Raw genomic sequence first — 17,870 nt, forward strand, 5'->3', positions numbered from 1 at the left:
GAACATCATAAGCAGGGTGATTCATAGGGTATATTTTTCTTAATTGCGATACTTCTTTTATCAGAAAAACAATTGTTATCAATTGGCTTTATATTCTTAAAGTAAAGTCATTCAATTTATAATTGAGCGAAAAGTATTTTCCGTTTTGCTACAGAATAATGTTAAACGGCAAATTGGTCAGGAAATTATCAATCATCTATCTGAAATATTCTCCAATGGAGATTCGTTTGGAAAATATCTATGTCTTCTTCAACCCAAAATTCAATTCTCCTATAATTTATTTCTTAAAGGCTTAGTTGGTTTCAGTTACAATGTTTTAAAGTTATTTTGCTGAGACCCCGCTTGAAGTATTTGCAAGAATTCAACGAGATCAGATTAGTTTCGAGTAAATTAGTTAACTATTCATCTTGTATTCTAAAACCTTTTTGAAAAAAACACCAATGAAAAAGCCAAAGTTTAAGTCTGCAAAATCGTTTTCGGGAGCTTAGAAGTAATTCATTTGTCGTCTCAGTCGCAAAAGAATTTTAATGAAATCCGCAATGAGGATTTCTAAGTCAAAAAGCCCATAGAAAATTCCCCACATATGCTACAAGATCTACCTGTAGATAATTTACCATCAAAAGGTAATGGAAAATTAATCTCGAAGAAATATTGCAAAATAAACCGATTAATACACCAATTAATAAACTGTTTAGTAGAGACTTGTGCCATTATAAGTAGTATACAAATAGCACGGGGATTAGCATGTATTATGTCGACGTCCAGACTACGAGATTCTAAATCATGTTATGAGGATTTATAGTAAAAAGCGAATTAACAATATAATATGTTTATGACACTGTAAATTTCGTTAAAGACCCCACGAATAAATAACAATTAAGTTCTTTAGGGCATAAAGCTAAATACATCACTTCCTATTATCAGAGATTATGTGGGGGGAAAACTACAAAATATGACATATTCAACGTGGAGACTCTTATTGGAGAAGAAGGAGGCATAAAAATACCTCCGCATGAATGGAAATGGACTAAGAGTGCGTATTAAGTTAATCCTACTTCACTTTCTTGTAGAGAAGGGTGAGGTAGATTCGGGTATGAATTTCAAGTTGGATTTTTAAGATTATTTTTTCAGAAAGATCCCATATCCAGAATCAAAACTTAGTAGTGCCCGCTTTGTAATCCGGTTGATTGGGAGACAATATGACAGATGTCCGCTTCGTAATCCAGATGGATTTTTTTGGATTTGTTCAACGTCTCGCAAATATAATACAAGTTTTTTTTTGTAGAATTAGAATAAAAGTTTTAAAAAAGATCAATAATACATAAATAAAGAATTCTATGCTATTATACTTCATTTATTAAACAAAAACATCACTCATTTTCATTGCTGAACACACATGCATGCAGGACCTCAAAATTATTTTAAATGTAACCGTCAATAACTCGTCCGGATTACGGCGATCCGGATTAGAGAGCGGGCACTGTATTTCCTAAAAAAAAAGAGCAGAGCGGATTACATAGCTTTTTTCCAACTTGTCACAGCTCAGAAAGCTTAAACGCTAAAAGATATCAACTTCTGGTACTCGGTGATTCTCAGTGGAAAAAAAAACATAATTTTTAGGTTTTTTCGTTTTTATTTTTTCAAAACCATGCTTTTTCGATTTTTCTCAAAATTGACCCAAAGATTTTCAATGATTTTCGGATGATTTAGAAACATACTCAGCTCTTCGTTATCCGGCTGATTGGGGGACAAAATGACATTTAAGTTTTTTGAATCTGGTCAACGGTTTTTCTATTTAGTGCTCTATTGATTTATTGTCTGTCTGACTGTATTGTATGTTCACGAATGATATGTTCACGTTTCATTTTATATCACAATTAAGTATCAATTTTGTTAAGAAACTTTCGTAATACGAAAACAACACATTAATTGATGCTATAGAAACTGCATGTTTAGTAAAAACAAATTTTGAATTCATCAACCGTCGGTGTTGAGTAGCCGTCACCCGGTTATCGAAGTGCCAGATAACGAAGAGCTGAGTGTAGTCCAGATGAACATATCGTCCAAACATACATGATCGGTAAATTTTCCATTTTCAATTATTGAGGGTCAAATGACAGTCACTTTGGAGGGCTCATTTTTTAATCGATTTGGTGAAATTTGGATTTTTGGAAAGGTTTTTAAATTTTGAACCCGGCTATATCAGTCCCAATCGGTAAAGAATTGGGTTTCTCGAATATCTCGTTTTATTTGCGCGTAAGCATGTTACTAATGACAAGAACCTTCCAAAACTCACATTTCTTAGCCAATTTTCTATTTCAAAATTGTTATCTAAAAAACATACAAATTGTTCTGCTTCCGAATTTACCGAAAATTTACCATATAGGGTAAGTGTACCAAATATTGGCCAGCTTGCAATTTCGTCTACAGTTTTTGTTCTTCAAATTTCCATGAATTTTTAGTTTTTGCATACTATTAGTTTTTTGTATTACAATGCAAAAAAATGTCGCATAAACGAAAATGATGTAAAAACAACATTGGAAGAATTCCAGAAGGGAAAGGAACTATGAGAATGAAGGTGACCGAAATAGGCCACCAAACCTATGTCAATATTTTTATTCATTTTAAAATATATTAAGAATGATTTCAGATAAGATAAAGACGAAAAACTCTCTACAAGATTCCAAGCAACACTTGTCAAAAAGAACTAACCAAATTAAATTTGGCACAATTAGCCTAACATTCTCATATTGTAGAATTCCCCTACTGGAAGTTGCAGTTAGGTTTACGATTTACAAAAATACTAATAATAATTCCACAATTTTATTGATTTGTGATAAACAAAGCGTTTTCATCACAGGAACACTTCAGGTCAAATAGGGCATTTTCTTCGAATGTGAAATTAATTTAAAACTTGAAATAACGGAAAGGCCTTGATTTATATTACTTAGTATTTCTAGGACTAATTTAAAATTTAAACTGCAAGAACTATGAAGTTAATGATTTTTGAAATATGAGGCTTAGGTACTGGTGAATTAACATAAAAGTTTATGGTCATCATTCTTAAAAACGTGTAGGAAAAAAGCGCGAAAGATAAACTTGCTCTTTCTAAAACTACCCCATCCCTCCCTATATATGAGAAGATTAATCGTTGGTTGCAATCAATGACTTCTATAAGTGTTATACTTGGAAATATGTAACTTCAATAATTAAATGTGACATAAAATATAATCATTTTAAAATTCAACTTATTTTCAAACAAGCACGAAAGAATATGTTCATTATTTCTTCTTCTTTTAATGCTTTCCACATGCCTTATAGTAGTCCACTCAGGTCTTAACCTTAAGTAATTTAGATTGTCGTGAAAATAATAATTCATTAGCAATTTAATTGGATAATATGATGGTTAATCTTAAGCACTGAGCACGCTCTATATCTTCATCTTACACATAATTCAACAATGTTGACCACATTTAGCTCATGGTTGAAGCAATACACACGGGAATAGAATTGTTTTATTGCGTTTTTTCACCTTTTTTCCTAAGAACTTCTTTTCATCAACCGTATGGCCGCTTTATGAATGTCTTACATATCTTCTTTTCTCTCTTGGCAGTTAGAGTTGGGACAAGTAGTAAAAATTTCACAACAACACTGTGTACATAGTATTTTGATTGTCCGTTATTTTTATGCACATTTAATGTAAATATAAACGTCCGAATAATCAAAAGTATATTAAAAAATAATTATTAAGCTTGTCGTCAAGTTAAAAGTTATTGTTTACCAACATTATAAGAGTGGTTTAGTGTGTTGGAAAAACTCATCATGAAATCCGATGAAAAGATTTCTTAATTGGTTAAATTATACCGTAGCCCTTTTATATAAAAAAAAGAGTTCTTATCGCTTCGTCGTCTGGACATAGATTTTCCATGCAATGCAGGAACACAAACTAATAACTTTATTCTCTTCTCCACCAGCCAAATTGCCACAGAGTGAAGAGTGAGGGCATATGATGGCTTTATAAGAGGGGCCTCACTCTCCGTTTGGGCAGCTCTAAGGTAGAATTTTAACCTCACGAGCCAGTTTTAAATGCAATGAAAAAGGGAATTTTACATAATGTATATGTGTGTGCCTCAAGTAGACATCCAGAACAATTGTATGTAATTTATTTTGAGTGGATTCGTAAATACATGCCTTTTGTAACCCCGTCCGTTACTTATATTTGCACTATAACGCTCGATTCCACCAGCATAAAGGGCAAATATGTACAAATTCGTAGTTGAAATAGGTAAGTTTCATATTTATGGCAAAATTACTAATTGATGATTCTGATATGTACACACATTTTTTTGCTTGTAGTTGCAGCATCACAGAAAAGGGAGTCACCACCAAAGATGCCATCATGCATATGAGCTAAAGTGCCAACTGTACAATTAATTGTAATTTTAATTGCATACATATTCCAACATCCCCCGTAATGAGAGTCACTCGCTAGTTGCAGAGACTACTCATATATATGAACTCGGCGTTTTGAACGTGATTCTGAAAGAGGGTAATGATCCACACAGGAGAATGCACAAATCGCTCCTGGCTTCCGTTCCACACTGTTACATATACATTTCAGGAGATGACTTTTCAGCAAACTTGTTCGGAATTTCACACAAGTTTGGAGGCTCAGTAGTATTCAGTCGGAGTACGAGGGTAAAAGTCTACTTACTTTGTATAGTTGCCCACCAAGTAAAAAGTATTTAATGGAGATTTGAGAAGGGATATATTTTCCCTACTTTCCTATAAACTGTTTCTAAACTAGTTGTTTCCTTAAACTTTTTACATTAACCTATGGATTTGTCTTTAAAACAAAGAGAAAGATCCTGAATTCCAGGATCTTTGTTAAACAGGATTAACTTAAAATCAGATAGGGTAAGTGCACCAAATTTCGGTATAGTTGTATGTAAGTCTTAAGTTTGAATACAATTGTTACTCTTTTTAAGGAGTGTTGCTTGGAACATTGTAGATAGTTTATCATCTTTGTTTTCTCTAAAATTGTTCTTAATAAAAAAGGAATAAAAATATAAACGTTGCTTTGGGTAATATTTCACCCACCTTGATTCTCATAGTTTCTTGCCCTTTTGGAATTCTCTCAAAGTTTTTTTACATCATCTCTTTCGTAGAAGCGACATTTTTTGTTATTTTTTGCACTGTGTATATATTTTCTAGAGTACGAGAAAAATGTATATTCATAGAAATTTGAGGAACAAAAGCTGTGGACGAAATTGCTAGCTGGCCGAAATTTCATGCAGTTACCCTAATTTCTTACTAAAATTTTAACATTATCCTTCAAAATTATTTAAAGAGAGAACTCGAATTACAAGGTCAAAATAAACGTTTTTAAATTAATAGCCAAACTATCTAATAAAAATTTCAAAAGACAATTCGAAGTATTATCAAAGATATAGAGACGAAAGAGAAATATAGTTTTTCGAGAATTCAAGCGAACATCGAAAAGTTTGAAGCGCATTTTCTCCATTTTTCATTTTTGCAATTTTGTAGAAACAACAAAAAACTTATTGACCGAATAACACGAAACAAGCCTTATTGCTTTTCAGAATCATATTCACATACATTTTCTTCTAGTTGAACTAAATAATAGTTGAGAACCTATTTTACTACTTTTACAGCAAGTTATATTCAAAAATTTTCATTGAAATACATTAAGTTAAAAAAAAATTATGATGTCAGTATTTTCTCAGATTTTCTTGGTTTTACAATGACCTACACCTTTATGAAAATTGAAAATTTTTTTGAGATTGTTTTCCACAAAAGAATTACGAGGTGGAGATTTTCTGTCAAGAAGTAACTGCTGCGACAGGCAGTCCAGTGAATTATTTCTTAGTCCGTAATTTAGTGAAAATTGAAGCACTTTAAATATGTTTCAACATTACACAAAATTGCAAATTTAAAAGTCTTATATCTTAGACTTTTTGCAGATTAATTTGTAGCTTTGAAATAATATAATAGCATATTGCAACTTTGATAAAAGGGATAAAAAACATATTTTGAAATTCAAAATAATATGTAACCCTTTTAAGGTTTTGAAGGTATTTAAAATTAATTAAACAATAAATTTTGATTTATGTTTTTGAGAATTTAAAGTCAGTTTTAGAAGTAAATTATTGAGATATATCTTTAAAAACACTTTAAGATTTGTTTTATAATAAATTATGGGTCTTTAGACGTTTGTGTTTTTTTTATTAGCATATTTTGATAATCGGTTTGTTAGCTTTCTATAAATTTGCAAGGAATCATAAAAATATGCCACGGAATTAGGGCAGAGTCACATTGACAATAAAATGCTCGCCGTAGCCTCACCGTATTTCGTTAATTTAGCATTTTCATTGCAATTCTTACGCAAATTCTCAATTACCGCATTGCCTTATCTTATACTCGGTGGTACTAGGTGAAAATAATATAAGAAAATTCAAGAAATAAAACAAAAATTCGATAAACTGTAGGCAAAAAGAGAAATTAATCGTACAGTTTTTTTGCTCACCGTTTATCGCATTTTCGTTTTAATCTTCAATTTTCTTATATTATTTTTACCTAGTGCCACCGAGTATGAGATAAAGTAATACGGTAATCGAGAAATACGGTAATCGATTTACGCATTTTTAATGAAAATGCGTAAATTAACGAAATACGGTGAGCATTTTACAATCAATGTGATTCTGCTCTTATTTTAAGATCCCTGAGGTACTTGTATGAAAAAGTTTGAATGTACGAGTTGGAAAATATAACAACCAGAAATCTATCACTGTAAAGATCTATTGAAAACTTTAAATATCCTTTTTAAAGGAATTTCTTTGTTTTAAAACTTATATGCGTGGTTATGTATTCGAAAAGATCCCCAAAACAGATTTTCGATAGTACTAAAATATGTTACTTTCATAATGTATCAAAATTAGCTTTTTTATTAGTGTAGGGTAAAATGGGGTATTTCGGAATCACGTCTATTTTAGAATTTTGAGATTATCTCACTGTTTCAGATGGTCAAGAGAAAAAGAAAACCACGAAGTAGTACAAGACTTTAAATTCTAGAGTACTTCTTCGCTGTTTTTCTTCCTTTTCCCATCTAAAAATGTTGGGAAATCTCAAAGTTCTAAATTAGACACTATTCCAAATCATCCCATCTTGCCCTACGAGTTATATTAAAAATTTCACAACTTGAAATATAAGCGATATCGAGTTGAATATCATAGTTGTTTAATTTGATTTATATTTATTTACACAATATACTCATAACATCCCGAATGTCATATAAATAAATCGTAACCTACACTTGAATTTAAAAAAAAAATACCATCCTGCCCATCCTGCATATAAGAACACAGATGGTTTTAATGACAATTCTAAACATTTGCCTCATTCTTCCGAAGATGACAAAAAGATTTGTGTATTTTTCAATGAATAAACTAAAACACTTGCGAATGTTTGAAAAACTTGTGAAGTAGTTTAGCAAACACTCAGCTGCCCGTAACCCAAAACCTGTAAACAGTGGATCTGTGGTTTCCCAGAAAAATGATGTATGATCGACAAGACTCCGGCAAACATGTCGAATTGTGTGAAGTTGAAGAAGGGCAGCATAGATGAAAAATTTTCAATAGGTGAAAGAGCTGAGATTGAGGCTTCTGATGCACGAATAATGAAATTAATTTGAACCGTTCCGAGACTCAAGATCACTTTGCTGAAGAATTCTATGTTGGGGTCTTTAGTGAAGCTGATGCAGAGATGGATATAAAAGAGGGGAAGGTGTGGAAAATAGGCGAGAAGCTGCGACAAGATGCACTATAAAAAAAATAATGATGACGTACTGATTTTTCATCAACTTAACGGCACCTAAGTACTATATGCATTATAATCCCTCGCGCTGCAATTACACGCATACAAGTGGAGACTTCCTCTGAAGCTTTGTCTGGTAAGGCGTGAGATACCTTGATGACAAACAATGGATGCTTGTAGCGCCAGAAAAAGTGCGAAAATAATACGTGCATGTAGCATGGAGGAGAAAAACGATATAAAGGGGGTGTTTCAAGAAGCGTCGCTGAAGGAGGTGTGTGGAACAAAAAAGTTTTGTATGTGGAATGAGGTAGACGTTTCTTTCTTTTTAATAATTTTCTCCCTTTATCACAATGTTGTTTACACGATGCATTGAGGTGTGGGGATGAATATTTGAAAAGCACATGATATAGCAAGAACACTATATATACCACGCGTACACAATAGCATGTATGATATAGCTGGATAGCACAAAAAAAAGAGAACTCAAGCCCAAAGCATATCATACACTTCTGAGGCTTTCTGTTTCGTACTACGATGTAGAAAAAAAGTGTATTCGACGACTAAAAAAAATCTAATTTACCTTTCTTATCACGCCTCTCAAGTGAAAAGTAACACACCTGTTATGAGCAATTACATTTTTGTCCATTAAATTTGTGACATAGACCTCTATTGTAATTACTCATGTTCCTCGATGGGAATCATCAAAGGCGTTATATTCGGCATTTGCTAATTGAACACCAAATTCCACCTCTTTCTAACCTCAAACATACAACATGATTAATTGGACGGGAATTCAGTGACAAAGTAATTTTCGGTGTTCATATCGCAAATAACATTTTTTGACCAACAGAAACGGACAACAATTGTTTTTCTGAAGCTCAAAAAGGTAAGCAAATCCAATTATGGGGTCATAAAAAAAATTTGGAACTAAAAGATATTAATGGCCTGTTCACAAGAACAACACTTCTTTCAAAATTTATTTTAAAAAAAAGATGAACAAAAAAATTGGTAGAACTTTTCAGCCAAAACCTTGAGAATTAAAAATTGAGAACAGTCGTCAGCGCCACATGCGGGAAAAAGGAGAGGTACAAATGTGGAAAACACTTGGTAAGGCTAGTGATCTATAAATCTATAGATTAAAACTATTAAATATACTGTAAATGAAAATATTGGGGATTTACGATTAATATAGTAAATTCTCGTTAATTCGGTTCTTTTAAGATCGGGCAACTTTTCAATTCCGGCGGCAGTTAAATTTTAAAAAAAAAGTCTATTGACATTTTTCAAGTTTAATTTATCAAATAAAGCAGGTATACTAAAATTTTTCACGATTTTTTAGTTATGCTGTAATTTTTAATACTGAGGCATTTTCATAGAATTTGCAATCAAAAATCCAAATCAAATAAACAAAAATCCCTTGCATTTCAAACAGTTTGACGCCCGGATTTCTCTCTAATTCGGGTTGGGGAGACCGGGGTAGAATTAGCCACCAAATGAATTTTATGATTGCGTATAATTTGTACTAAAAATGTTTGTATGAGCCTGATAAATATTTCAATGAATAGTAAGGGAAGTATATATTTGGAATAAAGAGTGGTTTCCTCAATATTGCTTGGAAGGCAAACTATAAGGTACTACTATCTAATACTATACGTGGCTAATACTGCTCCGGTCTCCCTTAATATTTCGGTCTCAATCGAATTTGAGAGAATCTGCTGTATTTAGACTTCTTTATTCCCCAATCAATATTGTACAATAATTAAAAATAAGAACAAGCCAATATCAACAGGATATTAACAAATACAATTCGTCGGTTCCGAAGAAGGCTATTGTAAGTCTACTTACAGTAGTATAAAAAGGTGGTATCATTGGATGCAGAAACCTTAGATCTACATCCCCACAAAATTTTATATTGATCAAGATATTCCCGGAAAAGTTACAAGAAAAAAACTGAAAATCAGCCTGCCCGATTATCGAGTTTTTAGTCCACAATTTTACTGTAAATAACTTAAAAGTTGCGTTAACCAGAAGATATTCAATGCGTAAGTGTGATACAATAGTTTCGAAAGCTAAAAATATATTATTTCCAGTGTAATTAATAAAAATAAATTTTAGCTGTCAAACTTTAAACCTCTCTCCTGAAAAGTTGCATTTTAGACTTACAATAGTCTTCTTCGGAACCGACGAATTGTCAGAATTATGTTTTCTTATGCAAGCGCGGAGGGTTTGCACCAAAGGGCTTACATAAAATAAAGTCATTGATAAAAATCAATTGGAGTTCGTAAAATCGCGAAATGAATATTATTTTGCCTGTTCTTTTCTAATGAAATATGCAATGTTGGCCATAAGTTTCTTGACAAATCTATGTTCGAGAAACCGGATAAATTATAGAAAAAATAACATTTTGTAGCCGGGCTTTTTGCCCTGAAAGATTCCCCATGGAGACCAAGGCTTATCGCGGCCAATTGCCCGGCAGCGACCCAGCTCTGTGCCCCATCCGAACTCTTCCAGGCCATGTTACCGACTGACTGACAGTGTCGCCTGTCAGACAATCCCCCACACGGCGGACAACAGAACTATACCACCGGTAAAAGGCCTTGCTTGGAGCGAGAGGCGGGAAACATGAATTTCCCGCGAACAGGGAAGGGAATCCACCAGCCGGGCTCTATTTCGCTCAGGTGGAAAATCTCGACTACAATTTTAAAATTTTTCTTTTTGGAAATGAGTTGCTTGTTTTCCATAGATGTTATTTAAAAAATCTCATTTAATTTTAGTGCACTTCAAAAATAATTGTCTCCCCAAAGTTGATCATTTTTCATCGGCCATAAGTTTCTTGACACATTTATAAAGCTTACTGAAAATGGTCAAATACGTACAACCAACTTCTATAACCCAGTTGTATTATGAATTTAAGTCAATTAAGAGACAAATTGGGGGTTTGTATATTTCTAAAGCTTGCAATAGTCAATTTATACATATCAAAGAGATGATAAATAAATAATAATTTATTTTCTTACTTTATAATTTAGGTTAAAATGGCAAGTTAGACGAAGTTAGAAGATGAATAATCGTCCAGAGATACTGTCGGAAGGAATATGCGTTGTCAATTGTTTAATTTTATGAAAAATAATGTCAGGATATACAGAAAATCGTCAAAATTTATGGTAATGGGGAAAAAGTACATATAGAAAACGTTACTGTCAGACCCAGGATTTCGACTCAGAGGGTTGATAACCACATTATAAACATCTATGATAGTGATCTCATAATATCAGCTTCAAAAATTCAGAATCAGTTGGTTTCTGAAGGAGCATAGGCCCCAAATATAACAAAAATCAATCGCAAATTGAGAATAGTGGTAAGGATGGTTGGGTGACTCCTTGGATTTTGGTAAGCCAGTTTAATAAATAATTATTTTAATTATAAAACTTCACTATTGTTGCATTTTTAAATGGATTATACTTTCAAGCTATTCAAAAAATTGAGTAGAAGTAGCACGAATAAATTTTTGATGAAAAACAATTTTTCACTAACTCACTCAATTTGACTTATTCAATTTCAATTAATTTTTAGAGTTAGTGGTTTTAAAAAGGAATTACTGGAGGGTCTTATGAATGTACAATAATGAAGAGTATTTCAGAAACAGAATAAAAATGTAAAAAAAAAAACATTAAAATTCTACTAAAAAGGGACAGATAATCCTAACCGGCTTATGTAGGTGAGATTCTTAACGTGAGCTAACTCGGAGTGCATGCAAATTCGATTTGGAGCTGAAGTTGGGAGACGCCATTCAGTTATCTTGAATCAAATTCGTGAAATTATACAAATTTTGTATTTAAACCAAAATATCGAGGATTTGGATGAACTGACAGAAAAGTGTTATATGGGTGAAATGTAGACCAGAATGTTCTCTATAATTTTGCCGTAGAACTTGAACTCATCGATTACTCAGAAGCCAAGATAAGCGAGGTTTTTTGTTTCTTAACTCGTTTTTTCATCCAGAGTGCCCCAAGTGTTCATTTGTTGAACTTCAACTATATCAAAGAATTGTTGTATTTTGTGGGACTTTCCATTTAAAACCCTATTTTAAGTGTCTTGGTGGAGTAGAGGTAGTCAAATTGGCATCTGAGTGATTTCAAAGCGTTATTATTGGATAAATCAATTTTTTCACACTTAAACGGCAAAATCGGAGTGATAGCGTAGTCTGAGCGGAAAATGATGTATGGACGAAATGTAGAGACAAATGTGCTCTACAATTATGTTGAAGTAATCATCAAAATCGGTTAAGCGACAGTCGAGATAATTGAGGTTATGTGATATTGAAATTTGTTTTTTGACTGTGGCGCCCCTGGTGTTGGTCCCACGAAGTTCAAATATTCTAGAAAGTTGTAGCATTTGGTGAGATCTTTCTTTTAAGCCCTCATTCATCAAAATCGGTCACATAGAACCGGAGATATGATTTTTTGAATTTCGTGAACTTTGACCCCTCATATCTCCGGTTCTATTGAAATCACAGCGCGCATACGCACCATTTTGGAAACGTCCTAGACTGGACTACAACATACTAAAATTTCATTAACTTGCACAATGCCGTTTTTGAGAAAAGTGACTTTGAATTTCGATGAATTTTGACGCTATCACAGCGCCACCTGTGGTGACTTTTTGAACTTCCATCTGAAAGTGCTCATCGAGACGAAACCAAAAAGGTAAAATTTAGGTCGCTATGTTAATTAGAACCGGAGATAGAGGCCGGTCAATGTTCGAACTTTGACCCCTTATAGCTCGGGTCAGGGGTTATGGATCGACTTAAGGTTTTTTTTGTTTGATAGGTATAATCAACGGCTACAACATACTAAAATTTCAGCCCGATTGCATAAGGAATTTTTGAGTTATTTAACTTTTAAGATTTAAAAATTTTCTTTTTAAAAAAAGCGCCCCTAGCGGTGGTTTTATGAACTTGCGATGTTAGAAGGGGAAGTGGCATTTCACGAGAGCTTTCCAAAAAGCCCTCATTTTTTAAATTCTGACAATTAGAACCGGAGTTATGGCCATTTTAAGAAAATTTTTTTGGACCCTTATAGCTCGGGTCAGGGGGGTCGGGGGACCTTAAGTTTGGTACTGATGGAAAGCTCTAAGGCCCAGCTATAACATACTAAAATTTGAGCCCGCTCGATGCCATAGGGGCGGAGCTATTGAGAAAACAAAAAAAGGGTGGTCTTCAAAATGGCGGAAGGAGGGGTGGGGGGTGAGGGGTCAATGCACCAAGTTGCAATTTTCATACGATATTTAACCTTTGCCGAAAACCGCAAGTCGATATCTTTTTTAGTTTAGGAGCTATTAAGCTCCAAAGAGCGGCCGGACGGCCGGCCGGCCGGCCGGCCGGGAACGTAACTTAGCCCCCCATATATTCGTGATCAGGAAGTGGCGAAACACATTTTGGCCAAGTTTGAGCGCGATCGGACGACATGAAATTTTGTTAGGATTATAGTAGGTGAGATTGTTAAGAATCTCACCTAATATTTCTTGACCCCAAGATTGGCCTTAGACATTTCGAATTTCATTAATTAATTATTGTACATTACTTTGTATTAAAATTCTAACTTCCTTTTGAAAATTAAAAAAAATGCAAATCCTTTCTGATTTACATCCTTCAGTATCTTATATCAATATAAACTTATTTGATTGATAGATATTATTTCTTGAATAGTTCCTCTTTGCGAATATGTACAACAATTTTAATTGAATTTCAGAAAAATCTTTAAAATCCAAACACTGAAGATTACATTGTGAAGAATATAGATCATACATATGTGTTTTTTATTGATCTGATTGTCAACTGTCAACTATTCGTATTTTAGTCAAAAACTTCACAGGTTTATAATTTTCAATTTTATAGTAAGTTTTTCTATTTTTTTTTAAATAGTTTTGTTCTATTCGATTTGCCGCTTATAGTAATTTTATTTTTCCGATCTAGAAGAGCAGTTCAAATAAATAATGAGCTTTAACTTTTTTTATCTAAACGGTATAACATATTGTTATCGTTAATTTGATTTTAAAAGGCTTCAGAGTATTTAACTTCCAATGAAGAGAATTTTATTGTAAAGCTTCTTACTAAGTAATTTAAAAAAAATTCTTAGGAATCAGTAATCGACTTATAAAGGATTATTCTCTTATATCAAAATATTTGGATATTTTTATTCAGAAATTCAGGTTTCCCAATTAAATGCAACCCCGATCCCCAATTTAGAAGGAATTTCGAGAATTTCCGACCAAATTTCAAACAAACGACAATACTTTGTCAATTGTACACCCCCCGTGAATTCACCATGAGTTTCGCTTCGTCTGTTATTCAAAGAGCGTATTTTGTATATTCCATAAAAAAATGGTCAACCGCATAAAATTTGCGAACAGTGAAATTCTCAATATACCGCCAAAAATTGCAGCCGAATACAATGGTGGGATTATGTTTTGCGGGTCCGGGATGGCTCAGCAAGAAATGCACGGGTCGAAAAAACGAGCATAAAACAGGTGAAACATGTCGCTTCACCATCCTGGATTGTTGGTGTAGAATTGAAAAAACATTTTCAAATTATGTTGCATCCGCGGGTTACATGAAAATGATACACGAAGCCTCATTGTTTTCAGATGGAAATAAGAGAAGTGAGCACATCATGCCGTGGCATGTAAAATGTTCGACACCATGTCATCACTACTAATAATATTATCAGGAAAGTACTAAATGTGAAATTGATTTCTTCCGCCAGAAGAAGAATTTTTAGAGACTTTTTCTTTTGGTTTTTTTTTCTCTCTGTCCGAGTTTTTAAGTTCTTGGCAGGCACGTCTTCTCATTCTTTCTGAGGTGAAATTCCTTGCGGCTTTTTCACGCTTGGCTAAATGAGACGAAATACCTCAAGTCAGCAAATTCAAAGAGTTTCACGTGAGATTTGGTCTCGCTCGGAGCAAAACTATGATGTTTCAATTAGATTTTCTTTTCTCGTTTTCTTTTTTTTTTGGTGAGCCCCCTGGTCGTCACCTCCTTTTGTCACTCCCTTCACCTGAACGCGTTCAGGTTCTTATTTCGATGGTGGTGTTGACATGTATGTAAATTTTATGTAGACATCAGCCCAACCACATAATCTACCGCAAAGGCATCCCAGGCAAAACAGAAGACACAATTAATGCGACTATACACAACTATGGAGCGAAAGAACCAAAGAGTAAGATCAGTCTCTTCTCATTTATTTTGCACCAATGGCAATATAGCGCTGAAGCAATGTGAATTAAACCTGAATCCACCACCCATGTAGTTTCTGCCTTGATGTGTGTGTGGACTTTTTCTTATTCAACCCAGGAAAAATAAAAACAAAACAAAAAAATAATAAAAATGTGGAGAAGAAGAAGTATAAGAAACTGAACATTCTCTCGGCAAAGAAGTTTTATAAATCGAAAACGATATAAGAGTTGTATTGCATAGCATCAAACAAATTGCAATTGCGGGCACTCACCGAATTGGCATAGGTTGTTAGATGTGGCACTCTTGAACACAATATGTAGAATATTATATATAGTGTCCTAATCCACCACACTAGGTGCTAATCCTGAGAATTTGTCAATTCTCGATAAATGAACCATAAATATACTTTTTTTTTATTTTCAGAAGATAACCAACACTTGTGGATTCACCATCAAAACACCATTGTAATAAAGCAATTTCTGACGCTGTGTTTTTGGGTCCACTCCTCAAGGAAAAAATCACTTAATTAACCCTCGAAAAACAGTAAAGAAACACACAAAGCCTGAAGAGAGGCGCTTGGTACAAAAAAAAAGAAGAGCCTTTTGAGATATTCCACTGTTATTTGATAATGGAATTAGTAATGTTTTCTTCGAGTCTTCTTCACATTCAACCTCCCAACGGCCGTCAGAGAGAATGCAAGCGAACACGAACAATGTTCAAAACTTCTTGGGAGAGAAAATGACTGAGCGGTGAACCAGAGCTTACGAGTAGTTAAGGTGAACTGAAGATTGCTGTTGAGCTGGAGGTCTTCAGGAGTGCTCAGTGGTGGCAACCATATAAATGTATGGAGGGAAAAGACCAGAGAGCGTGATTATACTCATGGCGAAGTTTCCAGCCGGTTCTCGGGACCGATGTAAATGGTACCAACGATCGTTCCTGCATCGTATCTGCCTCAATTGCGTGGTGGTAAAAAGAACACCACAGATATAGTTGTCGGTGATTGAAGCATACGCAAGCGTAGGGAATCCATACAATTATAATGGTCGCGGCTGGTGAATAGATTGTGGAGTGACATGAATATATTTCCTGCCAAGAGAAGCCAAAGCGGGAAGCCAATACAATCAACTTTCTATATAGTTGGAATTGCATTGCGGGTTATCCGTGGCAGGGCAGTCGGAGGGACATACGGGGTCCAAACCAGAGATATTATATCTTTTCAACTAGAGATTTCTATATCTTTAATCTCTCTTTATCATTTCATATAAAGCCCATTAGATTCGGTTCTAACACTCAAACCCCTTATTATCTCACAAAGGGTGGTCAGTTAAAACCCTTCTTGACACTATACCACCATCAAAACGTGTTCTATCACTTTCAATCTCTTATTCTGATAGACAAATTTATGACACCTATAAATATTGTAATTTATCTGACTTGAAGAAAAAAAGACAAGAATTTTATTAGATAAATTAAAATAGAAATTGTGTAATAAAACAAGCCTGAAATACGTATCCTGGACGTATCATATTGCAGTGCTAGTACCTAGTTGAGTTGAGAGTGCAAATGTATAAATGAATTCTCAGCTACTTGTCTTTACTTATAATGATATAAAACGAGGCATTTTATTTTAAAATGCTTTCAAATGCGGATTTTAATTCGTTTTTTCTAATGAAAAGGTATATACACCTGAAAGAACACTACGAAAGGAGCAAAATAAGTTTCAGATTTTTTATTTGAGTATTCCTTCCGCATTATACTTAATTACCGGATATAGAAATAGGAACTTAAAAACAGATCATGTAGATTTAGTATCAGTTAAGATACAGTAATTTACATAAATTTATGTAAAAATCGTCTGTTAATCACAACAAAGCCGAAGGGTTCAATGGTGTAATGGAATACAGTAGAATCTATCAAATTGGGGTATTTGGGACCAAAATGTCATCCGAATTAGAGAGAAATTCTGGAGTCAAATTGTTTGAAATGCAACGATTTTTTATTCATCTGCATACACATTGAGTTTACATACTCATATTTATGGTAAATTTCATGAAAACCCCTGAATAATGCAAAAACACATCAGAACTAAAACAAACCATACCATATTTGACCAAATTCGCTTCATTCGATAATCATAATCAAATTTGAAAAATGTCAACAAACTTTTTTTGAAATTTAACGGCTGCCCGAATTAAAAAGTAGCCCTATCTTAAAAGAGCCGAATTAGCGAGAGTCTACTGTAATTTCAAATTAGGAGTTTTGAGATTTCCTCACTGCCTGCACTGCTTCAAATGGGCAAAGAGAAAAGGAAAACCACGAAAACCTATGCTCTGGACACTACAACTTAAGCCGAGAGACGTCTTAACGTAATTATAATCGAAATAATGATCAGATTACATTTCCACCAGTTTCTGACTAATCCATCTTTCGGCTAAAGCTTATAAACGGCTTTGTTAGAAGGAAACTGATGGGATAATTACGTTTAGCCGTTTCTCGGCTTAAATCGCAAGTGTGTCTAGGGCATAACATTTAAGTGTATTTCTTTGTGTTTTTACTTTAAATTTACGTTAGAAACGTATAGAGTAAAACCAGGAATTCCGAACAACACAAAATTTCAGATATTGATGTCTTGTAATGAAGACCTAGAGTACTAGGTGATATTGTATCAATTTTTAAGAGAACTGTCCACATTCTAAATTGGTTTGTTCTATATCTTAATTTTTTGTATAGTAAAAATTTTATTATCACACAAATTTGTAACTTAAAAAAACAAATTTTTGTGATTTATAAAAAATCTAAACAA

General features: G+C 33.7%; 1 protein-coding gene and 1 long non-coding RNA gene across 4 annotated transcripts in view; one reads left to right on the top strand and one right to left on the bottom strand.

Annotated features, from left to right (window-relative positions):
* LOC129797878 (uncharacterized) overlaps positions 1 to 15,875 on the bottom strand; it is a 64,613-nt gene extending 48,738 nt beyond the window's left edge. Inside the window, exon 1 of one of the 3 annotated variants that reach the window (XM_055840748.1) lies at positions 15,339 to 15,871. The gene's annotated coding sequence lies outside the window, so the exon portion shown is untranslated. Of the gene's footprint in view, positions 1 to 15,338 lie in introns of all 3 variants that reach the window. The other 2 variants (XM_055840747.1, XM_055840749.1) reach the window with 2 other exon arrangements.
* LOC129797880 (uncharacterized) lies at positions 418 to 4,948 on the top strand. Its single transcript, XR_008751369.1, has 3 exons — positions 418 to 623; positions 3,975 to 4,285; positions 4,357 to 4,948. It is a non-coding gene; the product is annotated as an uncharacterized LOC129797880 (long non-coding RNA).
* Positions 15,876 to 17,870: the final 1,995 nt, after the last annotated feature.

This window comes from Phlebotomus papatasi, chromosome 1, assembly GCF_024763615.1.
Source record: "Phlebotomus papatasi isolate M1 chromosome 1, Ppap_2.1, whole genome shotgun sequence".
Classification (NCBI taxonomy): Eukaryota; Metazoa; Arthropoda; class Insecta; order Diptera; family Psychodidae; genus Phlebotomus; species Phlebotomus papatasi.